Raw genomic sequence first — 22,752 nt, forward strand, 5'->3', positions numbered from 1 at the left:
GAAAGTTGATTCTTTTACTTTCTTTATTATGTTTCGAGTTTTTATTGTTTTGCTGAGTTAGATGATGCAACTTTAATTGTGAGTTATGCAATGGTGGCACTTGAGATTTAATTTGATGTATATAATAAATCTTCGATCTCTAGTAAAATTGATTTTATTTGTAGTGCGTCTTTAACTGATCACCTTAGGTACGTTGCGTGCATCTATGTTGTGAAATTAAATAAGCTCAAAAGGATGATAATTTCAATTGGCAACAAGTGAGTATCCAACGTATTCATGAGAAAATAGATCATAGATACTCATAGGTTACATTAAGGTGAGTCTATGCTTTATGTGTTTGACGTTCCCCAAGAACGATAATGACTCTCGCATGGCTAACAGCCCTAGGTATAATCAAGCCTTAGGGAACATGTATAGTTAATTAACTAGGGTATAATCAAGCATTCGTTATGTCATAGAGGAACTATTGCTAAAAAAGAATAATCAAAACTTTTAGTAGTCAAATTTTATTACATTTATGCATTATCTTGAATTGCTTGGTTATATTTCCATCAATTGGTGGTGAATTCTGAATTCTTAGCATTGCAAAGCGTGTGTTTGGTGATTTTATTTGGTAGATTGAATTAGTTTGATGGCATTTAACCATCTCTCGAGGGATCGACCTCGTACTTATACACTATACTAACATAAGCGATTCATATACTTGCGAGGTACAACTTTGTATTCGTTTCTAAATTCCAAGTAAAACAAGTTATACCAAAAAGAGCAACATGTTACCATAAAAAATCACGAAGAGACTACTGAGAATTCTATTAAGAACATTGTAGTCATTTGAATGTAAAGGCGAGCGTGCCACTGCTTTTAAAATATTGAATGTAAATGCGAGCGTGCCATTTCTAAACCCTTAATCCAAAAATCACCATTATAAACACAAGAAAAATATATATATGAACCTTCACACCAATCTACAATCGATCAAAAACCTAACTCCTTACCTTAGGTGACAAACTCGGCCTGTTAAACACTGTCTCCTGATTGATCTCCTTAAAACTTCACCTTGACTCTCTCTCTCTCTCTCTTCCAACGTGAAAACCTAGAATGACCAAAGTCAGGTCTCCTACTTCTGATATATGAGATAACAACGTATAATCATAACTTTTCTTTAATCTAATTTTAAATAAATCAAAATAACTCTCTTTATCTCACCTAAACTCCTATAGATAACCCTTTGAAAAATCCTATTAAATAAATAAAACAATATCCCAACAAAGCTTTAAGTCAAATAAAACACAAGGTAACACAACATAAATAAGTTGGTTGCCCCAACGGTCCTAACCATTGAATTGATAACCTAGTTTTGTGTTTCTAAGTGATGGGGTCTCAAGGTTTGGTAGTAAGTTATGCATGCCGAACGATCAGTCCATAAAGAAGGAGATTTTATCAGATGCACATTGGTTTACCAGGGACACATCCCTTAACTAAGATTAGGAGCATATGTTATAGGGCTAGGGTTTTGCTTTTGAGGAGGTAAATGATCGTGTTATGATCTGAGTTTTATGTTGTCATACCTCCACGCTCGTAAGCTTGAAGGTGTGATCAATAGCTTAAATATAAACCAACTTATTCCATTTAAATTAACAATAAGGGAAAATTTCATTTATGCATAAATTTTTCTTAAAATAGGAATTATAAAAAATCTCTAAACAAAACAAAAATTGGAAAATCCCAACAAAACCTATTGCAGAAACTACTTATTTAAGATAATAAAATTTGGTAGCGTTTAATTCCTATGGGACCAAGACCCGTTCGAAAGGTGGCTGCCAAGTCTTCTAAGTTTCAGCATCTTCAACACTACCTGAAACCACAATGAACAACTAGTGAGATAAACTCAGTAAGTAGCCCTCAACTTAAACAAACATTACAACAATATATATATATATGTTTCCATGCATGTGTATGGAGTGCACTTCATAACAAATGAGCATTCGGAAACTTATTTAGAGTCCATTAAGTACTATCATGCTAGTCCTTAGCTTACATAGAAGGGAGCCTTAAGTCACCCATCAGCGACACCCACACATGCAGGCCTTATAACCTATTACATACGTCACCACATGAACATACTTGCGAAGCATTGACACATATAACACATTATGCATGCTAGACAACGAAGGTGGACGAGTGAGTTTATATGCCAACTCACCAATTCTCTCAAAAATTTCAAATGGACCAATGAACCTCAGCCTCAACTTCCCTTTCTTCCCAAATCACCTTACACCTTTCATCAGAGCAACTTTGAGAAAAACCTTGTCTCCAACAACAAATTCTCAATCTTTTCTCTTTTGGTTTGCATAAATTTTTTTTTCGGCTTTGGGCCACCTTCAACCTCTCTCTTATAGTTCCAATAACTTCACTAGTTTGTTGCCAATCTCGAGACCAAGAATCTTCATCTCACCAACTTCGTCCGGAGACCTACACTTTCGCCCATACAGCGCCTCATAAGGAGCTATGTCAATGGTCGCATGGTAACTGTTTATAAACGGCACATACTTATCTCAACTGCCCTTGAAATCCAACACATGCACATGTGCGCAACATATCCTCCAACGTCTATATGGTCCTTTCTGACTGGCCATCAGATTGAGGGTGAAAAGCAGGAGTGAAGTTAATAGTATGTATTATCTATCTCTCAATAGGGCAAGACACTTGAACTAATTTAGGTGTGAAAGAAGAGACCTTGTCTTATATAAATGCCATGTACTAGAAAGCTACCCATTATAGGTTTCCTGCCATGTATTGGATACATTTAACCTAATTGTATATCTTATTTGGGTTTTATTAAGACCCATATAATTAGGCCCAAATACCATAATAATAATCACAATATTATAGTTACTAGATACATTACATATAATTACCTTTTACTTTATTTGCAAGGTGTCACATATAATATTGTGTAATCTTAATAATTATATTATTTGTCCAATTAGGTTCTTACAGTTGTTTCTTGAATTGAACATTTTTTGAGATATGTTTTATAGTATACATACTATTTACACTTTAGTCCATCTCTTTAATATCTAATGAGTTGAGATGTGAAAAATCCCCAAAAATTGGAATATAACAATAGCATGTCTACAAAGAAGCCCACTACATTCAAATAGCCGACAAAAACAATAAAATCTTCGCCTTTCTTGCATCTCGTACTACCATGAACTTCTCAATGTTTCAAAGTCTCTAACTTTGAAAGTTTGGGTCATATGTCTTCCTTATTTTTTTGAGAATAACATCCTGCAACTCTTAAACCTCAACTTGAAACTTTTTAAAAACTTCATGTGTGTAAACCATGGACAATTGCTTTTCAAAAGGTGATGGAGACTTGAAAACAAGTTCTTTGTGCCATGTTCTAAAATCTGCTCGAGCTTTTCTTGCCTATCTTGGAGAGTCACCTTGTATTGCTAAAAAAACTCTTTTAAAGTAGTCTTTTTATTCACATATTTATAAAAAATAAAAAAAATAAAAGTTTATGCTTTCAGAACGTTGAGTTGTAGACATTCTAACAAAAAATGTGTCTCTCATGTAAGTGGGCACCCAATATAAGCGATCTTCAAACAATGATGCAAGCCATTCATTTTCTTGAAGCTCAAATCTTTCAATCATGTCCCACCATCATCTCTCAAAGTCTTCACATGACCATGAATTGTAAATGCAATTATTGAATATCCTCATAAAACTTTTATGCTTTTTAATTATATGGCTAATTTTTTCAGGAATTTTTCTTAGGGACAAGATTTTGTGCCCTATTAGGGCACAAGATCTATGTGCCCTAATCTGACGTGGTAAAATTATTTTACACACATCAGTATATATTTGCCAAATCATATAAATATTATTTTTAGTAAAAGACCATCTTATCCATATAAAATTTAATGGATTTTTTTTCTATATGATTGATTTGCCATATTTTTCATAGTTCATCATCATATCTACAGATCATCATCCTCATTAATATAGTTAGAGTAATATATCTTAGCACCATGAAAACTATATATTCATGATTTCTATTCATGAGAATATTGTTCTAAAACTATATGTAGATTCAAAAAACATTTTGGATGAATAAAGCCAATGAATTGAGATACTAGAGAAGAATAAATCTCACTTGAATTGAACTTAATTTTGATTCACTTAAATCGAAATACCATATAAGAATTGAACTTTTGCACTTATTCGTCAAAGAAATTGATTGATCTACTAAGAATTTAACTCTAGCCTTGGCCTTTTTTTCCTTGGTTGAAAGAACACTTCATAGAGCCCAAAGGGGGCACCAACCTAGCACAAACAAACGAAGCTAGCCAACTAACACATCAACACATAAAAAAACTAAACGCAACAAAAACCAACACAGAAAAAAACTAAACAAACCCAGCAAAAACAAAGTCAACCAACTAAAACACCAACATCAACTCCAAGAACATAAGCCTCTTATTCGTTTATCATGAAAAAATTGATTTTTTGAAATCTTGTATTTATTATTAATCTTCAAAAAATGGTTACCCATTAGAAGATAGATCCTCATTTTCGTGTAGCTTTTTAGGATTTTAAAATTGGGGATAAATTTTTTTAAAAGAGATAGACAGTTAGGTTTTTTTTTATTTGGTGATAAAATTTACATTTTTAATTTAATTTAAGTTTTACAGGACTTAAAGAAAGGTTAATTGAGTTTTTTTAATAAGCTTATGTGGCAAATAAATTAGTACACTTATTTAACTATGTTAAGTACTCTAATTGATATGGAAATTTCATATCATTAGGGCACCCTAGCACAACCCTTTTCCTTAATATATGTTATAAACAATGTCAATGCTGTGAAATTAGAAATACATTTGCAATGGCTGTTTTCATAGCTTTGTCTTGGTCAGTTAGAATAGAAGTTGGAGGCCTTCCACCCATTGCTCGAAGCCATGTTTACATTATCCATTCAAATGTAGGTATACTCTCACGTGAAAGTAATGCACACCCAAGTAGCATAGATTGAAAGTAATTGTTCACACTAATAAATGGAGCAAATGACATATTATACTTATTTGCGAGATATATGGTATCAAAGGAAACAACATTCCCAAAAATCTTATAGTCTACCATTTCCATTAACCCAAAAAAACATTTATCAAATGTTGATTTTCATCTAAATCTATTGCATAAAAGAAATCAGGATCTTCTTCTTGCATGTGCACAAAATGCTCAAGCATAGCTTTAGCATCCCCTTTTACGTACTATTTCCAAAAGCTTCTCTTTATCAAGAAGATTTCTAACATATTTTTCAATAAATCCAATATTTTCATATTCCCCATATTGTTTGGCCATTGCAGCAAAAGTTTTGCTTGTTTTTCACACATGTAAATCTTCAATACTATAGTGTGCATATGCAGGAAAGATTTCATGGATGTGCACTTTAATAAAATTATGAACTACCCATTTTCCATCTTTCCTTTTCTTCACATGCAAGTTGCTTTACAGTCTAATTTAAGGCAAGGTATTGGATTAGATGCATCACAATCTTGTTTCTTGTCATGCCTTGTACAAGCAAACTTGACATCTATATATAATCTAGATGCATTTTTTGATCCTCGAATAGCTTTAGTTGAGGCACCAAATCTCATAGATTTGGCATACTTTAAATAATTAAAATGATTATTTTGCTTTTTCATGTGAAACAAACTTCATTCCAATGTAAGGTTCCAACATTTTGTCTGTTTCACCACCATGTTCTTCAACATCTTTTAAATTTTCATCAACACATACATCAACCTCCTCATCACAATCTTCAACATCTAAGTTTAAGGGCCATTTTGGGGTTGAGGTGTGGTGGAAATAAGTTGCTTATTTCCACCACAATGCACTTTTAGGTGTTTGGTTAATAAAGTAAAAACTGCTTACTTTGAAAACAAGGGTGGGGAAAAGCATAAAATAAGGGTTGAGGCAAAGCAGCTAAGGAGGTGCTTTCCAAAGCTGTTGTGTAGGAAAGCACCCCTGACTCCAAAATTGTCCTAAACCAATTTATGAAATTACATATCGTACCCTCATTTTTTTTCAACCCCTAGCCACTTACATTCTTTTTTTTTTTTTTTTCTATCTCCAGCAGCTTTTCATCTTTTCCACTCTCACATTGTTCTCCTCCCATGTATCTATGCTTCCCACTTGCCACTAGACGAAGATCCCTGCCGCCGACGAAGCTCCCTGTCGCCGGACCACCGATGAGTCTTTTTTTCTTGAGTTTTGAGTTCTTTTTTTCTTTTGATTTTTGATTTTTTGTTAGATATGATGATTATGTGCGCAAAACTTACAATTGAAGTTGAATTTGAGAAAGATTATTGTTGGGTCTGATAATTATTTTTCTTTCATTTTTTTTCATCTTTCTTGACCCATTTTTTTTCATTGTTGTGATTTCTTATTTGATTTCATCCACTGAGCTTGGATACGACACCATGTGGGATTTTTTATTTGAATGAGTGGAAAGGCTATGTTGGTGGGTTAATTGCTTTTGTGGCTCTGTTTTGTGTTTAGAGCTTTTTTTTATGATCATAAAATTTGGATTGATCAATTATGGCTTATTAAAATCTTCTATGTAATTGTACACCATTGCCACATAATGTTATACCGGTTTTGTATCCATTTTGAGGCCTTGCAACGTTTTTTTTTTTTTTATAATCTACCTATGCTATTTTATGACATGTTAAAAAAATGGTGCATCAAGTGTCGAGACCATGCCTGAGTTTTATGGCAATTGATAAAGGCTTACAAAAATCTGGTATGTACAGAGTGGTCAAAAAACTTTGTGTCTGCTGTCTATGGATGTATCAGCCTTGGAATTTTTTTATTTATTTATTTTTTTTCATTAGTGCACCTTTGTTATATTGTGTATGCATGAAAAACGGTTTATGGTGTACTTTTAAGTGTCGAAACAATGTGTCTCATTGTCTTTATGATAATTGCTTCATATTCAACTAATTGGTACTATACTGAATATAGAACAGGGAACTGTGTTAACTTGTTCTTGTATGCAGCAGTCTTGTTGATCTTACCTAAATTGTGAGAGTTGTTTCAGGGGTTTCTATAATGATGCCAATATGTTGTTAGAATGAGTTGATTAACAAACCTTTATGCTTTTGCTTTTGCTTTTGCTTTTGCTTAATCTATCCATATTCTGCAATTTGATCTAACAAACCTTTGACTAAAAGTGGATAAGCTCTACTTGATACTTTTTTGTTGCTGGTGGTTACTTCTTTTGTTGGTTTCCTGATGGGGAGTGGATATATAGTAATAGGTAGAAAATTATACGTGTTGGTGAGAAGGTTTCATGATTATAATTTGTTTTGAGTGAGTTGAAAGCATGGACTCAACTTAAATTATATACAATTTTATATAAGTACTTTATACACAGATGGAAAAGAAGAAAAACAATGTTGGAAGTAGCTCACGAGAGAAAGCCGTATAGAATGAACGTAATATACCAATATTCTTTGATCTTTGTATCAAGGAGGTGGAGGTAGGAAGATGTCTTTGTACTCACTTTAACAAAGAAGGATGAGAAAGTCTGAGGAAAAACTTTGCTCAATAGACATGAAAGGAGTTTGATAAATCTCAATTGAAAAATAAGTGGAACAATCTTAAGGATCAATGGAAATTGTGGAAAGAACTAAAGGGGAAGGAAACTAGTCTTGGGTGGAATCCCAAATATGGTACTGTGGATGCTTCTGAAGAATGGTGGGAAAGTAAAATTCAAGTTTGTTAAACTTATTAGTTATTTTGTAATATTTTCGATTATATTATATTATCATGAATATATCCATCGTCCTGACTTGATCTCTTTATTATGCAGATGAATCATGAATATGCAAAATTGCGTAAAAAATGTATTAGTCCTGATTTGGAGGAGAAGCTAGATATAATGTTCATGAACACCACTGCCACAGGTAGGGGTGGGCATTTAAACCAGGAACCGGGTGCACCGAACCAAACCGGAAGGAAAAAAAACCATAAAAAACCGCTTTGACCAAAACTGGTCAACACCAGGACCAAACTGGACTGGACCGGACCGGTCCAATCCAATTCCGGTTCCAGTTTTGCACTTCACGGAACTGGACTGGATTGGACTAGACCGGATAATTAATATATATTTTTAATTTTTATACATATTTAATATTTATACAATTTTTATACACTTTTTAAACATTTTTATACACATTTTTACACACATGTTTACACACATTTTTACACACATTTTACACAATAAAATTAATATTAACCTAGCTATATTTTAGACCCTATGGCCTATATTCTATATATATAATAATGTTTAAATATATAATTTTAGTTATACCTTTTATAATAAAATTAGTATATTCTTTATACTCTATAATCTATACACTAAACCTTATATACTAAAATTATTATAGTTATAGGGTATAATATATAGTTATAAACTTCTAATAGGGGAAATTATGTATTAGGGTTTAGGGTTTAAAGTTTAAACGAAACCTTATACCCTAAACTCTAAAGTAATAAGTACATAACATATATAACTAATAACTATATAAGTATATAACTCCAATTGAAATCCCAATTAGACTCATAGTCAACTATAACTCTATACCCTAATACAATTATAACCATTTACCCTAAACTATATTAATTACTCTATACATATATAAGTAATAAGTATATAAACATATATAACTATATAAGTATATAACCCCAATTGAAACCCCAATTAGACTCATAGTCAACAATAACCCTATACCCTAATACAATTATAATCATATACCCTAAACTATATTAATTACGCACTCTATACATATATAAGTAATAAGTATATAACACATATAACTATATAAGTATATATTATATAACCCCAATGAAACCCCAATTAGACTCATAGTCAACTATAACCCTATACCCTAATACAATTATAATCATATACCCTAAACTATATTAATTACTCTATACATATATAAGTAATAAGTATATAACATATATAACTATATAAGTATATAACCTCAATCAACCCTAAACCATTTTTGTTCTTTTTTTAATTTTCAATTGCCCAAAGGCATCAAACCCCAATCGCCCAAACCTCAATCAACCCTAATTGACACCTTAATTACTCATAAATTAGTCAATTACCCAATTGAAACCCCAATTGAAAGTTGAAACCCCAATAAGACTAATTAGTAATTTAGTACCCAATTGAAACCCCAATTAGACTCACAGTCAACTATAACCCTATACCCTAATACAATTATAATCATATACCCTAAACTATATTAATTACTCTATACATATATAAGTAATAAGTATATAACATATATAACTATATAAGTATATAACCCTAATTAACCCTAAACCATTTTTGTTCTTTTGTTTTATTTCAAATTGCCCAAAGGCACTAAACCCCAATCAACCCTAATTGAAACCCCAATTACTCCTAAATTAGTCAATTACCTAATTGAAACCCCAATTGAAAGTTGAAACCCCAATAAGGCTAATTAGTAATTTAGTACCTAATTGAAACCCCAATTAGACTAATTAGTCAATTGAGTAAATTACCCAATTGAAACCCAATTACTCCTAAATTAGTCAATTACCCAATTAATAGTTTGAAACCCCAATTACTCAATTAGACTAATTTAGTCAATTGATCAAATATTACCCCAATACCCCCAAATGAAACAACCACTCATGCACTCATCTAGTCAATTTAGTCAATTGATCACTCATTCAGACATTTAGTCATTCACTCTCGTCTCTCGACAGTCGACACTCACTCAATCTCCAAACCCTAAACTTGCGTCGCGCCATCCTCTCTTGATCTGGAATCTCATCAGCTATCAGCCTTTCACGGTCTCACCTCTCAGTCTCACAGCTCGCCTCTCACGATCTCACCTCTCCATCTCTGGGTCTCTCACCTCTCAGTCTCGCAGCTCGCCTCTCATCCTGCATCTATCACTCTCTCATCTCTCATCTCTCATCTCTCATCTTGAAGATCTCATCTCAGAAGGCAGACTCGCAGCCACCACGAAAGGGTAATCTCACTTTCATCTCTCTCACTTTCATCTCTCGTCTCTCATCTCTCATCTCTGACTCTCTCATTTTTGTCTGTCATATTATGATTGAACTGAAATTAGGGTTTTGAATTGAATTGGGGGTTTAGGGTTTAAATTGAGAATATTATCTCATCTCTCACTTTTTATCTATGTCTCTCATATCTGATAGTTTTGTGTTTGTGTTTGCTAAATTTCTGAGTTTTATTTCTGGGTTGGATTATATATGGTCTGTGTTTGTAGCTGCAAGTGAGTTCATTTGATATTGGTTTCATGTTGTTCATAATTTCTGATCTGTTTTGGGGATTTAAGGTTTGATTTGGGTTTGATTTAGGGTTTGGTGGCTTGGTGCATTGCAATTTTTGGTGGCTTACTGGCTAGGTGCAGTGCAGTGCAGTGCTAGAAGGTAAGGATATTTGTGATTTTGTGAATTTTGAATTTGATTGTGAATCTGTATCTGATAATCTGTTTGTGAATCTGTTTGATTGAATGAGTTTGTTAAACTGTTAGGAGAGATGGACAATTGGCTGACAGGGGTTATTTGAAGACAATTGGCTGCTGGCAAGGGGTTGATGGTTGGCTCGGATATTTTAATTTGTGTTATTTTTAGTTATGTAACCTAATTTGTATTTGGTTGGTTTGTAATTTGTATTAGGTTGGTTTGTAATTTGTATTTGGTTGGTAACTTGTAACTTAGTAAGTTATTAACTTCTTTAGCTTTGGTTGGTTATTAACTTCTTGGAGTCTTGGACAATGGTGTATGGTTAGTAAGTTACTAAGTTAAGTAGTTAACTTTGTATGGTTATATGCATGGTTGATGTCTTGAATCATGATTGGTGATGAAATGGTTTGTAACTTTGAGTCTTTGAGATTGTGAAATGGTTATTGGTTAATGTCTTATAGGTTGTGAATTGGTACAAAAAATGAAATGGCTGATTTGTTGTGATTTGTTATGAACAAAAAATGGTTGATTTGTTGTTAAAAACTTAAAAAACATGTTTTAAAATTAAAATTTGGCCCAAAAATTTAATTGGGCTAGGGCCCAATAGTGAGACCCAGACCCAAACAGTGCACCAGACCAAACTGGAACTGTTCCAGTTCTATAGCACTGGACTAGATAACCTCCACATGGAGTCCACAGTTTGGGGGGAGCACTATACTGTACCAGACCGTGCCCACCCCTAGCCACAGGTGAACATGCTTGGGCACCTTCATCTGGTGTACTCCCATCTGAAAATTTGGAGGCATCTAATGATGATTATGACAATGGTGAAGGTACTAGTGATTCAGATGTTCCTAGCCTAATGGAAACCATTCAGAATATGGAAGTTTCTTTGAGAAAGGAGAAAAAAGAGAGTGACTGAGCAACTTACAAACTGGAACTGTTCCAGTTCTAATTCAAAATTTCCAGTTCTATAGCACTGGACTAGATAACCTCCACATGGAGTCCACAGTTTGGGGGGAGCACTGTACTGTACCGGACCGTGCCCACCCCTAGCCATAGGTGAACATGCTTGGGCACCTTCATCTAGTGTACTCCCATCTGAAAATTTGGAGGCATCTAATGATGATTATGACAATAGTGAAGGTACTAGTGATTCAGATGATCCTAGCCTAATGGAAACCATTCAGAATATGAAAGTTTCTTTGAGGAATGAGAAAAAAGAGAGTGACTGAGCAACTTAACCCAAAAACTAGGAAAAAGATGAAAGGTAAAGGAAAGGGGAAGGTAGGAGGCGCTCAAAAATTGTCTTATCAAATTGAGCGGATGGTTGAGGCCATTGAAACTAGAAGTACTGTGACTTCAATAGCCTAAAAAGGAACATGATGTAGTATTGCTGAAACCATGAAGGCAGTTGAATCTATACCTGGGATGGTGCAAGGGAGCACTTTGTGGCTATTTGCAACTGAGTATTTTATGGCTCAAGAGAAGAGAGAGATGTTTGCTGACAGAATCGCCCCCGGATTCCACCCTGAATCTCGGAGAAGCCTTGTGGGAATCCAAAATCAAAGAAAATCCTACAGAAAATTCGGCATAACCTCTCCTGAAAATGGACTAACCCAAAAGTTGTAAAACCTATAAAAACACTTCTAAAAACATTAGCCGCTTCTACCACAACCAAAAAGGGGTCTCAGACCCAAACAACACCACAATAACATAAAGTTCCAGTATGGTTCTCAGAGCCACTACTTTCTATTACAATAAATTTTACTATTAAAGTAAAAAAAAAAAAAACTTCCAAAATAGAAGCGATGCCTACAAGATCCGAGAAGAGAAAATGAACACTATGCCTTAACGTGATTGGCTTGACCTCCACCAATGCTACGGCCTGGGGGGAAACAATTTAAGACAAAACAAGAAAATTATGTGATAAACTCAATGAGTGGACAATTTATAAGTACGGAAAATAATTGTCGTTTAACTTTTCATGAATCATTAAAAGTCAAATTTAACTCTAAGACCTCACGTCGCTCTTTGAAATCCCCCAGTTTTAAAACGCTTTCAGAAACACGTTCAAGTTGCTATCATATTTTAATAAACCAAACCAAAGCACAAACCATTTATCAAATAAAATTCAAACATTAAAATTGAAAATAGCTTATAAATTTAAATGAACGATCGCATTAAAACCGTATAATACATTTATAATAAAACACACCAAGTCAGTTACCCATAGAACCTATCATACATGCGCAGAGCCGAGAATCTGTCATACGCATGCAGAGCCAGAAATCTTGTCTTACATGTACGTAGAGCCACCCCCAATGGGTGGCATCACGGCCCAAAGCCTATGTGTGTGCCGTAATGGGTCCCAAAGACCTATCAAATCAAACAACCTGGGAGAGTACTGAAAGGCGATTTAAAACTGGTTCCCATAACCAAACATAATGTCTTTTTCCACCAATAAAGAATATCTTTATAACATTCCCAAAAACTTTAAATCCCCAAACAAATGTATAAACACAACTAGTAAAACAGTCCTCAATAAATCACATTCAAAAACATAAAACCAATCAAATCTTTTGACCACAGACTAAAATAAGAAATAATCCATACGTATAAAAATAAGAAACTAGTTTCCTTTCCAACGTCCAACAAGAAAAAATTCATTTGCGATAGCATTTGTAATCCAAAATTTAATACCATTGATCAAATCCTTAAATCGACTTCAAAACGTTAAATATAAAATAATTGGTGAGATTTCCAAAAACTCTGAGAAAAAAAACAAAAGTCTATTCAAACTTCAAATTCTCAACTAAAATTACATATCCAAAATAAATCACGTATGAATTTCCTAAATCATTTAAAGAAAACAAAGAATCCACTCACAGTGAGAAAATCTAACTTCGATCTTTCGCCGGATCGTCACGAGCCCCGGTCGTCTCGCCTATACCATAAACAATAAAATATGCAATTAGTCTCAACTCCAATACATTAAATTTTGTGTGTATGTGTTATTCCTAACGTTCTGCTTAACTCATACTCAATGTAACGGTTAGAAATCATTTTTCTCAAACCTATTCCTAAACCGTCCCGGCTCCAAACCACGACTCCTATGATCTCATGTTAAACCATAAATTCAAAAGGAACCCTGCATGTGGCCTACCCTACTTGGGAGTGGTTCGAAGATTAAAACGATACCCGCAAGGTGTCCGATTCTCGAGCCAAAAGAATATTTTCGTCACTCAAGTCGCATCCACCTATCCAAAATCATCAACCAACTCAGTTTTGATACGCAACAAAGTGCTAGATAATTTACGTGGCAACTGGGTGGTCGGAACCCCCGCTGTCACCGCTCAAAGTGGCGGCACAAAAACTAAATTTCACAAATTTCTCCGAATTCCTCAAACTTTTCAATTCTAAACTTCAATTGAAGGTTCTAAGGAGTGAAAATTGTCCATAATTACATTAACATCATCCCAATTTCGAAATTCTCAAGAGAAACCCGAAATGGGTTCTAAATCCCCAATTTCAATTCTCCACAATTACTCAAAATAAAACACCCAAACCACTGGGAAATGGAAGCTTATTCCTCAAGGAGAAAAACCCACTTAAACCCTCGAAAATTTGTGGTGAAATCTAGCTGGAATTTGGAGGATGAGGCCAGCAGTTTGAGGTGGTTCTTGGCGTGTTTTCGCGTATATAGAGATTGGCTGGCGAGGAGAGTGACTGGAAGGACGTTGGCCGGTCAGTGGGGAGTTCGCCGATGAGCTCAGGTGGCCAGAATGGCCGGCGAAGAGATGGGCGGCGGCTGAGGGTTTTCTGGCTTGTTCCCCGCGCGAATGAGTGCTGGCTGGTGAAAGGAGTGGCGGGGAGTGGTGGTCGGCCTGTGGGGGTCACACCGGTGAGTCCAGGTCAGAGGGAGGTGGCCGGCGACGTCGTTTGTATTGGTGGCTGGTGTATGCGCAGTGAGAGGTGCGGGAGAAGGAAGAGAGAGAGTAAGAGAGAGAGAGAGTGCGGGAGAGAAGGAGAGAATTGAAGAGAGAGAGTGAGAGGGGGCTGATTAAATTTGAGGTGTTTGGGTGTTTGAAATTACTCAAATGCCCTTTTCTAGAAAAATCTCCACACTTCCTACCAAAATTTCTAATTAGAACACCGTTTTCGCCTACGCGTTTGGAAACTCGAGTTCTAATTAGCCGTCTCGAGCTTAAAGGCTACAAATTTAAATTTTTAAAACACCCTTCTAAATACTAGAATTCCCTTCCAAAATTTTAATAAGTCCGCCCAATAAGATTAAATTTTTATTTAAAAAAAATAAGACTTGGGGTTGGGTCGTTACATTTGCTACTAGGGAAGATCCATACATCAAGCTTCAATGGCTTACTTACATGATGAGAAAATATGGTGGTTAAATTTCTAGTATGAAACTTGTTATGTTCTAGTGTTTGAAACTTGTAGTGTTAATTATGTTTGCAATTTAATTAGATAGTTATCAATGTTTGGATCTTGTTTGAATGTTAATTATGTTTGCAATTTAATTGGATGGTTATCAATGTTTGGATCTTGTTTGAATGTTAATTATGTTTGCTATTTGGATCACTAAACTTGTATGCAATTTAAATGCTTGATTTAATTTGTATGAATCACTTTACTTTTGCAGGTTTACTTGGTTGAGCGTATGGACTTTCTAGACGATGATGATGACTTCAACCAAAATATATGCCTTTGTCTTGCGACTATTCAATTATATTATGAGAAATATATTCATAAAACTCCTTGTATGATTTCTTCACAAATAGTAAATAGGTGATTGTTGGAGCTACTAGGGGAAGTGATGCACGTTGTTATAGAATGTTTAGAATGGATAAACATGTTTTTTCTAGATTATGTACTGATTTGCAAGATAACTATGGGTTGAAAGATTCAAGGAGAATTTGTGCTGCTGAGATGTTGGGAATTTTTGTGCACACTTTAGGACATGGTATAGGAAATAGGTTAGCTCAAGAATGATTTCAACATTCTGGTAAGACTGTGAGTAAGTATTTTGATATGTTACCATATATTGTATGTCGTATAGCCATAGATATCATCAAACCATTGAATCCTGAGTTTAATGGTACCCCGGAAGAGATAAATAGAGATTCTAGATATTAGCCTCATTTTAAGGTAATCATTAATTCAAATGTTTGAATTTTTTTTAATTACGTTATATGTACTAAATCTTTTTTATTTCCTATTATTTTTAAGATTTTGTTGGTGCAATAGATTGTGTGCATGTTCAAGCATCAATATCTCTTAGAAATCAAATACCTTATATTGGAAGTAAAGGAATACCGACTCAAAACATAATAGCTGCATGTAATTTTGACATGCAGTTCATATTTGCATGTGCAGGTTGGGAAGGCACTGCACATGATACTAGGGTATTCCTATTGATTCTGCAAAATGATAGTCTCAACTTTCCTAAACCTCCAAATGGTAATTAATAACTAAAATTTGATCTTAATGTTCAATTTTTTATGTTGCAATTTCTAATTATACTATTTTAAAACATGTGTATTTGACAGGAAAATATTATCTTGTGGATGTTGGGCATCCACAAATTGATGAGTATTTGGGACCATACAAAGGTGAAAGGTATCATCTTCCAGATTTCCGAAGGGGTAGCCAACCAATAGGTTATAAAGAAGTATTTAACCATGCACACTCTTCCCTTAGGAGTGTCATTGAGTGCACTTTTGGAGTATGGAAGAAAAAATGAAAGATTTTGAGGGATATGCCTAGTTATTCTTTCAAGAAACAAGTGAAAATTGTCATTACAACCATGGTACTTCATAACTCATAAGGAGGCATGCCGAACGTGATAGTGATTTCCACGAAAGTGGGGATGACACCCTGAATGAAGAGGTGGATATTGAGGTTGATTCACAAGAGGAAGGCCATGGTCTTGGATCACAAGAAATGAATACATTGAGGGATAGCATCGCACAAGTTTGATGAGTGTCAATCTTTAGGGTCATTTTTATTTTGTAGTTCATGACTAATTTTCATGTGGCCCATATGAATGGTATCAATGGATAATATCTAATATTTGTAATTATGTCAAACATTTTTATCAATGTTAGTTTTTTCCTCTTTTCCAACCAAAAAAAGTTATGATAAAAAAATAAAAAATAAAAAAATGTATCCCTACCCATTTCTAATTAACTATGCCGAAAATAAAGATCTACTATCATAAAGCTAGGCAAGCCTTCCATGTCATAAGACTTCATCACAATACAAGGAAACATAAGTACCTTTTAATTAACAAAATACAATAACAAAAAATATTAATTTAAAGTGAGTTTTATGTAAGTCAGAAGATTAGTTTGTACTTAAAAAAAATCATAAATAAAAGTTAAAAAAAGATCATAAATAAAAGTTAGAAAAGCAAGTGAAAGCACCCTTGTTTTACCAAATAGAAAAGTAAAAAACATTTTCAGCACTATGTCTATTTTGGTTATTATACATAGCCATAACACTTCTACATCAAAATTTACCAAACACTCTACTACTGCTTTTAACACTCACAGTACTTTTAAAAACACAGTTTACCAAACACTCAGCTGCTTTATCTCACAGTAGCTTTACCTTACAACAGCTTTTTCCGACCACACCTCAATCCCAAACTAGCCCTAAATCAATATTTAAGCTCATAGTTACCTATTGAAATGCCAAAAAAAAAAAACACATACACACACACACATACACAATTATAAAAAAATTTCAATCGATAGATATAAACAAGGAGTAAAATTTCGGTTTCGAGAAAATTTTCGATGAAAATTTATACAGAAATTGCTATCAAAATATGGAAATTTTGAATGAAACTTGACCATATGTTTATTTAACATATTATCTACTACATTGATAAAAAACATTGAAGAAACCAAATTATATAGTAGGTTTCATGTGATACAAGGTGAAATAATGCGCGCTAGAGGCAAATACTGTTAAATAAAATTAGTTTAATAAATAAATGAAATTAGTATATTCTTTATACTCTACAATCTATACACTAAATCCTAAAACTAAACTGTATATACTCTATAATTTATACACTAAATCCTAATACTAAATCCTATATACTCTATAATCTATACTTTATATTCTTTAAGATATGATATAAGATATTAGAATTTAGAACCTTTAGGGTATTTTTAATTACTTTTTATATAGAAATATATTAGAATTTAGGGTGTAAAAACAACTAAACAAAATCTCAAACCCTTTTTTATCTTTCTAATTGCCCAAAGGCCCTAAACCCCAATCAACCCTAAACCCCCCCTTTTTTTTTTCTTTCATTCCTTTTCTTGTTTTTTTTTTTCCTTCCTTTTTCTCCCCTTTTCCTCCCGTGACTTGACGCTCTCTTCCTTTTTTTTTTTTTTTTTTCTTGCCTTCCTTTTCTTTTTTTCTTTTTTTCTTTCCTTCCTTTTCCTCCCCTTTTCCTCCCGTGACAATCTCTTCCTCTTCCCTCTCATTTCTCTCTCCCAGGCTCCTAGCCCACTACACAACATCTCTTCTTTCTCTTCCCTCTCCCTCCCCCATCTCTTCCTCCTTCTCTTCCTCTTTCCCCGATCTCCCTCTCTTCCTCCTCTTCATCCCCGATCTCTTCTCCCTCCTAGATCTCCTCTCTCTTCTCTGAAAATGGCTCCCAGATCTCCTTTCTCTTCTTTGAAAATGGAAAGATGTTGTAAGACACAGCGAAATTTTGCCGAAATTTAGAGAAATTTTACAAAAACATATGTGCGGGGGTGTTCAAAATTTCGCCGAAATTTTTACGTAAAATACAGGATATGTGATAAAATTTCGAGACCCAAAAAAAAAGAAAATTTCGTCGAAATTTTTGAAATTTCATTCCTTGAATATAAACACCATATAAATACAATATTAATTTAAACTATATAATAACTCAATGCAATGAACACCTAAATAAAAACTAAATATATAACTAAACGTACAAATGATTTTCATGATGCTATATCAAATATCATATAAAAAAAAGGGAGAAATTTTAGCAAAAAGTCTTCAACTATACTATGTTTTGCAGTCGAAGATTTCGATTTCATTTGTTCCAATTAAGGACTATAATTAAATGTTACTCTCAATCAAGAGATTTCTGTTAAATCTATTAAAATATCCGTTAAGTTGGTCACGTGACCCGCACTTGACCAACTTTTAAGAGCAAAAGTTTTTTTTTTTTTTTTTTTTTTAGCAAAAAAGGGGCAAAAGCATTTAACCATTAAAAAATAGATATAAAAAACTAAAAAAACTAAAAAAACTAAATATAATGAAAAAAATTTAAAAAATTGGGAGGGAGGATGCAGAACTCTCCCATCCCCACCACTGACTCCCCCAACCTACCTCCTTCTAACATGACCGCTCCCGAATTCTACCCTGAAATCCGGAAAGGTCCAGTGGGATCTAAAATCAAGAAAAATCCTATCCAAAATTCGGCAGAACCTCCCCTGAAAACTTATAAAACCTGTAAAACTTATAAATTCGGCAGAACCCAAAATTTATAAAACTTCTAAAAACTTTAACCACCTCTACCACAACCAAAAAAAAGTCTTAAATCCTACAAATACAAAATAGTCTTATAATTTAAGTATGGTTATCAGAGTCACTACTCCTATTACAAAAATTTTTACAGTTAAGGAAAAGGAACTTTCAAATTGGAAGCGATGCCTACAAGATCCGAGTAGAGAAAATGGACGCTATGCCTCGACGTGATTGGCGCGACCTCCACCGCTGCTATTGCCTGGGGGGACAATTTAAGACAAACCAAGAAAAACTATGAGATAAACTCAGTAAGTGAACGAGTTAAGAAAATGAAACATAAAATTTATTTATCTTTTAGGAGTCATAAAATAATAGTCTCTAAGACCTTACAATCGCTCCTTGAAATCCCCAAGTTTTAAAACTATTTTCGAAATTTTTTCTAAAACGTCATAAAATCATTTAACATAAGATACATGAATAAATCTGATATGCAATCATTCATTGAGAACTTCTAAATAGAAGTATCATGCAAAACTGGAAGTCCAAGAATCAAGATAAAACATAAAAAAAACTTCTCGTTTAAACTTTTGTAATAGAATTCTTTGGAAGAATAATGAAACTACACCATACTTGTACCCGTACTGTAAACAATGTCCTGGCCACAATCCCACGCACGGGCAAGCTCAAATCCTGGCCACAATCTCGTACATAGAGGTTACTTTGCAAGAGCAGGCTCGTATTCTGGCAACAACCTCGTACGGAGAGGTCACTCCGCATGAGCAGGCTCATACCCTGGCCACAATCTCGTACGGAGAGGTCACTCCTCACGAGCAGTCTCATATCCTGGCCACAATCCCGTGCATTTACACAGGCAGGCTCGTCCGGTCAATACGTGCATTTACACAGCAGTTTTTAAATACTCTTTTCAAAATTCTCCTTAACAATCCAACTCATAAAAAATGTGTCTTTTCATAAACTAAGTAACAATTAAAACCTGTCTTTTAAATAAAGATATCTTCAATATGAAATCACATATAAAAGCATGTTGAAATATTTCTTAATCGCTTAAATTATAAATTCCAAGATAAGGATAATCGAACTAACATAAATGATTATTTAAGAAGACTTAAGATTTAAAACTCACAAAGATAGCCCTAGCTTAGATACTCTGCCGGATCGTCACGAGCTACGGGCGTCTCGCCTATAACATAAACAATAAATAAGAAATTAGTCTCAAATCCAAGACGTTAAATTTGTGTGTGTGTTGTACCTAACGTCTCACCCAACTTTTGTTCCTACACGATGGTCTATGATCTACACTATTTGACCAACAACACCTCCACAACTGCCCCTAAAGCTTCCCGGCTCAACCTAACCAAAATCAACATAACCAAGATCGATAACCCACTCAACAAATTGTCCTAAATACTCCCAAAAATTATGGAATTTCAGTGGGGGTTCAAAATCATAAAGGTTGCCGCCGAAGGTGGCTGTTTCAAGTCCAAAATAAGCCAAAATTGTCAAAATTCTTCAAACCCACTCCATTTCTGCATCCTAAACATTAATTGAACTTCCTAACATTGAAATTATGTCCAAATAACCAACAATAATCGCCCCCAATCTGAAACCCCAAAGAAATCCTGAAATGGCATCAAATTTTCCAAAATCAATCTTCAACAATCACTCAAATTCAAACAATCAAGCCACAAGAGAATGAAAGCCCACTAAGAAGAGAAGAAAACCCACCTAGGATGGAGGTGATTAGCGCTGAAATCTGGTCGGAAAAATGGAGGAGAAGTCGGCGGCAGAGGAGCCCTTCTTAAGCAGCAAACGCGCGCTGGGGGTGGTTGGCTGGCTGAAGGAGCTGGCCGGCTCGTGGGGAAGTCGTCGGAGGTTGGCGATGGAAAGGAATGGCTGGCGTTGATGGCTGGTGGCTGCGTAAAGAGAAAGGAGAAGAGAGAGAGAACACGGGGAGAGAGAATGAGGAGGAGGAGAGAAAGTGGGTGCCCTTGGGGGAGGGTGGTCGGCGCCGGGGGAGGGCTCGCTGGTGGTCGGTTGTGGTGGCTGTGGTCGGTTGTCGGTTGTCGGTGGTGGTGGTTGTGACACCTGGTGGTTTCGGGCAGAAGGGGGCTGCAGGAGAGAAAAGGAAAAATGGAGAGAGAGAGAGAGAGAAAAAAAGAGAGAGAGAGAGATTTGTAGAAATTTCTGAAGAGAGGAGAGAGAATGAGAGATTTCAAAAATAAAAAATGGGTTTTTAAAACCCTTAAGTGCAATTTTACACAATTGCCTCACACTTGTACGATCCGTAACTCCTAAACCGTAACTCGAATCAACGCGTGCTATGTGTCTATGAAATCGTGGGCTTGAGACCTTTGTAATGAACCCAGAGTCAAAATCAAAAGCCCATTAGTTTTAAAAGTCAACTTTTGGGTCAAGCCCAATTTAAAACAGAAATTAAAAATTAAACCAAAACCTTTTTATTTTCAAAATAAATCCCCAAAATGATCCAAATAAATTTTCAAAATATTTAAAATAAATTTTTGAAAAAAAAAATTGAGGTCTCACAATTCAATTTCTCACTACGCCTCTAAATGGCCATTACGAATAAAAATTTAAATTTCTCGTGAAATTTGGGTCGGGTCGTTACACTTTCCCCTCTCCGGCCTGCCTGTGGCTGCCGCTCCTCTCCCCTTTGCCATCTCTCTCTCTCTCTCTCTCTCTCTCTCTCTCTCTCTCTCTCTCTCTCTCTCTCTCTCTCTCTCCCCTCCCCCACCCAACCTTTCCCCCACTGGTCCCATTCCCACCCAGCCCCGGCTCTCCTCCCCAGCCCCTCCTTGCCCCACCCCTCCCTTATCCCCATTACGCCCCCTCATCCATCCCCGTCTCGACCCCCCACCCAGCCCCGACCCCATTCAGATCGGAGAGAGAGAAAGCGAAAAGCAAAAGAGAAAGAGAAGGAGAGAGACAGAGAAAGAGATAGAGAGAGATAGAGAAAAAGAGAGAGAGAGAGAGAGAGAAAAAGAGAGAGAGAGAGAGAGAGAAGTGGCAGAGGGGAGTGAAGGGCGCCACCGCCGTTTCTGTGGGGGTAGGGAGTCGTCGATCAACCGAAAAGGAGAGGGAGGTGGGTTGGGAGAGTCGGTGGTGGGGGGTTTTTGCATCCCCTACCCTTTTTTCATTTTTAATTTTTTTATTATATTTTAGTTTTATTTATTTTATTATATTATTTTATTTATAAAAAAATATTTTAGTTTCATTTTTTTTCTAATTATTTTTTAGAGGAATATACACTTTTACTCTTAAAAATTAGTCATATGCTTGACACATGATCAATTTTTTACCAAATTTTTAACAGTGTTAACGAAAAATTCTTAATTGAGACTAACAATTAACTATAGTCCTTAATTAGAACAAAATGAAATTGGAATCGTCAACTGCAAAACAGGGTATAGTTGGAGTCCTTTTGTTCAAATTTTCTCTAAAAAACAAAGAAATTTAATTAAATATACCTTTTTTATCCCACCTAAGCTTTTTTAACCCTAGACATAAAAAGTTTGTTTTTTAAACCCTTTTCCTTGTGGAAGGACAACTATACCCACACATACATACCAAGATTCATATATTTTTTTTTTCTCACTTTTTCTCCTTCTCTCCTTCTCTCCTTCCTAC

The 22,752-nt window shown here is 34.9% G+C and overlaps 2 long non-coding RNA genes and 3 pseudogenes across 2 annotated transcripts; 2 read left to right on the forward strand and 3 right to left on the reverse strand.

Annotated features, from left to right (window-relative positions):
• Nucleotides 1–4,968: 4,968 nt before the first annotated feature.
• LOC147283642 (protein FAR1-RELATED SEQUENCE 4 pseudogene) lies at nt 4,969–5,748 on the reverse strand (annotated as a pseudogene).
• Nucleotides 5,749–6,967: 1,219 nt separating this feature from the next.
• On the forward strand, nt 6,968–11,780 carry LOC147283643 (L10-interacting MYB domain-containing protein-like; annotated as a pseudogene).
• Nucleotides 11,781–12,212: 432 nt separating this feature from the next.
• LOC147283644 (uncharacterized) lies at nt 12,213–13,807 on the reverse strand. The gene is made up of 3 exons (XR_015122543.1): nt 13,747–13,807; nt 13,435–13,492; nt 12,213–12,433 (listed from the first exon to the last, which is right to left on the reverse strand). It is a non-coding gene; the product is annotated as an uncharacterized LOC147283644 (long non-coding RNA).
• A 1,416-nt stretch (nt 13,808–15,223) lies between these two features.
• Nucleotides 15,224–16,542, forward strand: LOC147283645 (uncharacterized; annotated as a pseudogene).
• A 2,616-nt stretch (nt 16,543–19,158) lies between these two features.
• LOC147283646 (uncharacterized) lies at nt 19,159–21,210 on the reverse strand. The gene is made up of 3 exons (XR_015122489.1): nt 20,833–21,210; nt 19,717–20,287; nt 19,159–19,345 (listed from the first exon to the last, which is right to left on the reverse strand). It is a non-coding gene; the product is annotated as an uncharacterized LOC147283646 (long non-coding RNA).
• Nucleotides 21,211–22,752: the final 1,542 nt, after the last annotated feature.

The sequence above is a fragment of the Dryas octopetala genome, chromosome 5 (assembly GCF_963921425.1).
Source record: "Dryas octopetala chromosome 5, drDryOcto1.1, whole genome shotgun sequence".
Classification (NCBI taxonomy): Eukaryota; Viridiplantae; Streptophyta; class Magnoliopsida; order Rosales; family Rosaceae; genus Dryas; species Dryas octopetala.